Here is a 6,041-nt window from a genome sequence, read left to right as displayed (position 1 = left end):
CCATTCTAACGCCTATGTTTCTCCTCAACAACGGCCTCATTTGCTTGACATTTGTCACTGTACTTCTGCATTGACAAATAATCTATAGGGTTGCCCCAACCTGTTTCCGAATCTAGACGAATGAAATCTTTAGCTTCACACAAAACTTTTGTAGTCATCTTACCCTTCATAGCAGATTCTAATGCACACGGCAATATCTCTTCAATCCCAATAGGTTCCTCTTCTCCAACCTTGATTGATCCTTTTCTCTTAATAGGATCCACCTTCAATCCATATGCGGCTACCTCAACCATCAACATGGTATCGCTAATAGCCATGTCCTCAACTAGATTCTTCATCGCACCTTTTTCAACGTTTCTCCCCAAGAAATTACCTATTTTAGCTAAGTGAATCTTACCATTTTTAAAGAAAACAAGCTCCTTCATCAAGGTATCTTTGAAACTTTCACAATCTCCAAAAAAAAAACAGGACTAGACAACGTGCAATTGAATAAGCCTCTATTGCTGCTCAAAGAAAAGGTGGTAACAGTAATGCAACCACCTCTTATGGTTCTTCTGCGAGTGGAAAATCACATGGTCCTAATGCTTCTGCTGACAGAATTCATTTGGAAATTCTAGTCTCTCCTTGCATGGACAATACTATCACAACATATACACCTTTTTATATGCCAACTTACATTGAAATATTTTTTAGTAGATATTTTACTTCAAATTATGGATGTAATAAGTAATTATTTATCTTTCCTACAATTTTATACTATTAAGAAAGGCTTCACTACATGATAGTTTTGAGCAAAAATAAGTCAAAGATCTTAAATCAATGGTTAATATACTTTACAATATACATGATGAAACTATTATTATATGTTGAAAAAAGATATCAAACTGATTTCAAAATAAAAAGCTTAATTACATGACAAGTGGGTATAGAAGCTTAGCTCATACTTGCTTCAAGGTTCAAAAAGTTCGTTAACTGATATGGGTGTCTCACTTGTTGATGCTCCTACCGTATATGATACTGCATGGTCATCAATGGGATGATCTAATTGATCACTTTGAAGTTGTGCCCATTTTTTGACATCATCATGATGATTTGTAAAGCTCAAAAGTCTTGTTTTAAGCTTTCTTTGGTTGTCAATATTGTCCACAAAGCACAACACTTCCCTTTTCTGCTTGAGTTGTAGAAACTCAACAATATTTGACAATTGACTCACACTTCCAAAATCTAGATCAAGGTGTCCTGCATGTAGTATTATGGATTGTGTCCTTGGATTTAAAGAACTAAGAAGTCCCTCAAAGGCATCTCCCTTGCTCAAGAACACAAGTGTGGTGAATAATTCTATAGCACCAATAAATTCCAAATGCTTCACATTGTGCAATGCCCCAACAAATTGTATTTTCACCATGGTTGTCATACTTTGCAAATCAGACTGTAACTGCACATAGTCTTTATTATTCAAAAGAGAAAGGATCTCACATTGTGGTTCTGTTGACCCACCTGCAATAGCCATAATTCCATCTATGAGATCTTTGAATCTTTTAGCTGACCATTGTAGATTTCTCTCCAAATCACATGTGTTGTCCAAGATACACAATCCTATAGGGATAGGATTGTTTAGATGGCACTTTAAGTAAGATGTTCCCTCCATTTGAAGACTGACAGCATATATAGACCATGGAAGATCTATAACTGAATTTACTTTTTCTTTCACAATGTTGATCGTCCATTCGATATATCTTCTTGTCTCTTTAGGAAAATCAATCTTCCTTTTACCACGTGTTGTAGTTGTGATGTCAGCCAAGTATCATAGAGTGTCAAGAAATGCGAGTAACCAACATCATTAATGTTGTATGTGGCACAAATCTCCTCCCAATTTTCACATGGATTCTCCTTATTGAACAAATTGAATTGCTCAAGAAACTCATCTTGAATAATTCGATCTTGTTTCAGTTGCTTGATATGACCAGTCATGTCCATTACACTTGGTGTGTCCTTTGCACCCTTAGACAGAACAATCATTCCAGTCTCTATTTTTGTTTGAATATTTTCTACTTCATCTTTGTCTAGACCACACAAATATCTAAAAACTTTGGCCACTGGTTTCTTATTCTCTCCCTCTAGCTGCTCTATGATCTTCAGTCGATCATAAATAGGATCAGAGTAAGTGACCATATGAACTTTTTTGGTGATGAATGATGCACCAACAGAAATCCTTGCCATTTTGAAAAATTCCTGCAAAATCAAAACAAATTAAATATAATAATTTCATTTTTTCTCATTATATAACCATGAGGGAGAAAGAAACAGAAAACTTACATCCCAAGGTGTGCGAGATTCTGCACCTTCCTTTTCACCATTGTTTGGACGTGATGGGCATTTTTGAAATATCCACTAATTTCAAAGATACTTGAGAATGTCACTGTAAGGTTGCTTATCATATAGCACCTTGGCCTCCTCCTTTTCTATGGCTGATATGGCTATTGCAACTTGTGGGGATGGATCTACAACAATCCGGGCCTTTCTTTTCTCATAAACTTGTATTATATCTTGGGAGCCACCATCCTTTTTCATTTCTTGAAATATTAACATTTTGATTGCATAAATTGAGTGTTGTCCATCAATGATCCAAAACTTGTATTCAACAAGTCTTTCTTCTTCTACCTGAGTACGTGTCATTGGAACTCTATACTTTTGGCCACAATTCTTTACAGGAATTAGATAAGCACATGATGAAGGCCGATTTGCACTTTCTCCAAAGAAGAGCATACAATTTTGTACTTGATTAGGCTTTACCTGACGACAATTATAATGATCGTGAGCAAGAAAACAATTAGTGACGGGAATCTCGTATTCCTTATACTTGAAAAGGAAGTAGGCCGAATACTTTTCCATGCCTCCTGTAGCACTCTTCTTTGCTTTTTGGACCTTGTTCTCTAAGTGATCAGGCTCCACAAACCTTAATAAGGGTTGATTGCTTGTGTCCTTTGATCCCAAATTGCTTTATCTACATCTGCAACACCAACTGTTGTAACAAACCTTGCTGTTTTGGTTGTGGTCTTCTTATTTGAGTTCTTATTCTTCACTTGCTTGCCCTTTAAAGCAATAATAATTGCATGTTGTAGCCTATCTGCAGTGATATTAAATAAATCTTCATTAACATTCCAACCTGGTGAAAACATTGTCTCTTCCTTGTCTTTGACCATTTTTTCAACGACATAGGAATTTGCCAATAATTGGTACTCAGTATTTCTAGGTATCCCAATGTTAATGTACTTGTCATAGGAACATAATAATAGAGATAGACAACAAAAGATAGAGAAAGAGATCTTTTGTATTGATGGATTTTTGCGGAGTTTTGATACAAAAGAGGAGCAATGGCATATATGGGTGCACTCCATTGTATGGAGCACGAACCTCCCAACCACCCCCGAGCTTCAGTCCGCTTGCATGTAGCGTCTCACTCGACTCCCACTCACACTCGCACTACCACTCGCACTCGCACTTACACTCGCAGAATAGGAGATCTGTGAATGATCCCCAAACGCACCACCCATCGTGCTTTTATCCTTCTTTTTCTCGAAAAGCCTGCGACTTCTAAAAATAGCCGCTTTTTAGGCGTTCAGTCAACTCGATTTTCGCACCAAGTATACCTACGAGAATAAGATAAGCACGTGATCGCGAAGCGATCTGTAAAGGTTAGATTTTTGAAACTTTCAGTTGTCTTCAACTGACAACTCTCCCAAACGGAGCCAAAACAGCTGTCTAAAATTTTCAGTTATCTTCAACTGAACATAACTCCCAAACGGAGCCAAAACAGCCCAAGTTCGTATCACACAATCTTGTTGCCCTCGTTGCGCTCTTCGACGGCTCTATGATGGAAAATTTCTATAGCTTGCTCTGATTTGCTAAAAATCAACCTGCAAAACAACATTTTCTACAAAAACGATGCAAAAACAACAAATCCCACTTTTTTCTTAATCTTTGGCCCTCAACGAGCATCAAAACATCAAAATCTCTAAAGACTCAGAGAACCAAATTTGTTCCTTATAACACAGGCTTCAGTTTCTTCATACATCACTTTTCCAAAATCCCACGTTAACACCTTCAAAAATGCCCCAGAAAGGGCCTTCCGGATCAAAAAAAATTATTGGACGAAAACAATCCACACATCCTTCTACACAGTGGACCAACTTTAAAACGACCAAAACTTCCTAGAAAATCAAAATTTATTGCTAAAACACTTCAAAATCAAGTACTGTTACATTCTCCTCTTATTAAAATTAATTTTGTCCTCAGAGTTGGAAAGAGAGGGAAATTCTCTTTTCAAAACACTAAGATCAACCCATGATGCATCCTCTACTGGATAGTTCTGCCACTTAACCAAAACTTCCACAATGTATCTATTTCTCAGATGTTTAACACACCTATCTAGCACTGAGTCTTGCTCTACTGTCAATGTTCCGTCATCTTTCAACTTAGAGTTGTCCTGTAAAACATGATGCACGTTAGGAACATACTTTTTCAATAAACTCACATGAAATACAGGATGCGCTTTGACATGAGAAGGCAATTCCAATTTGTAAGCTAATGAAGCAATGCGCTTCAAAATTTTAAATGGCCCAGCAATTGTGGAGACAATCTTTTATCCTTTCCAAGCATCAAATGAGACTTCTCGAGAATAACCTTTAAGAAAACCATATCACCAGTTTCATACTCCACAACATGATGTTTCTTGTCATAATACAATTTATGTCTCTTTTGAGCTTCTCTAATATTCCCCTTGATTTTGACCAACAGCTCGCTATCCATTTTCTCAAGCATATCACGTGACAGTTCTACCTTATTCCTCGAGTTAAGAAAATTAATAGGTGTGGGACAGTTGTAGCCATACATTGCCTCAAACAGAGTCATCCTAATAGATGAATGATTTGAACTGTTATATGCAAATTCAACCAAAGACAGATATTCATTCCAATTAGATTGGTTTTCATTGACATACATTCGTAACATATCTTCTAAAATACGATTCACTCTCTCCGTTTCCCCATCAGCTTGAGGATGAAAAGCAATAGACATGCGTAACTGGGTATCTATAGAGTCAAAAGTTGTTGTCTAGAAATGAGAAGTGAACTTAGAATCTCTGTCAGACACTATACTCTTGGGCATGCCATGCAAACGAAATATCTCTTTCACAAACAAGCTTGCAATGATCAATGCAGCATCAGTTATTTTAACAGGAAAGAAGTGATCTTGTTTTGTGAGTCTATCTACCACCACAAACATCGAATCATACCCTCCACGAGTAGTAGGAAGTCTAATGATAAAGTCCATGGATATAGACTCCCACTTCTGTAAAGGAATGTCTAAGGGCTGAAGGTCATCATGCATCCTCTTATGTTCAATCTTAACTTGTTGACATTGAAAGCACTCAGAATGAACTTTTAATATTTTCATATGTCTTATTCAATCCAGGATTACCAGAAAAAGGTGAATGGTGGTGGGAATGGTGGTGGTGGACATAGAGGTCGTCAACGCGAAAAAGAAACGATGACGATATGGGAGAAGCGACAACCAAATCATTCTTAACGAAGCCTAAGATTAAAGAGTTTGATGGAATAAGAAAGATATGCGAAGATTTAGAAGTGTGGATTAAAGAACTCAAAGATTTGGATTATACTTTCAATATCGAGAACACGACCACCAGACTTTCAAATGTCCGAGCAAGCGGACCGATAAGATAATACGTACCAAGATGACTCAATTGGAGACTTTTGGCGATGCGTACAATAAAGGTAAGTCATCTACCCCTTCTTTGTGATGTTATGTCTTTGATATGTCCCTTGAAAGCTTCTGTTATCGAATTTATGTATAAAAGTTGAGATTTAAATTTGAATTTCTTAATTGATTTGGATAGTATTCATTGCTTCTTATCGTCTAAATTGATTGAGAAATTACTCTTGAAATTAAATCGAGAAGTTAAAAGACTTGTGGACCTAACCAGTGGTAATAATAGTTTCACGAAAGAGTTAGTAGAAAATTTA

Source organism: Adiantum capillus-veneris, chromosome 6, assembly GCF_014529385.1.
Source record: "Adiantum capillus-veneris isolate H3 chromosome 6, ASM1452938v2, whole genome shotgun sequence".
Lineage (NCBI taxonomy): Eukaryota > Viridiplantae > Streptophyta > Polypodiopsida > Polypodiales > Pteridaceae > Adiantum > Adiantum capillus-veneris.
This window is presented reverse-complemented; position numbering follows the sequence as displayed.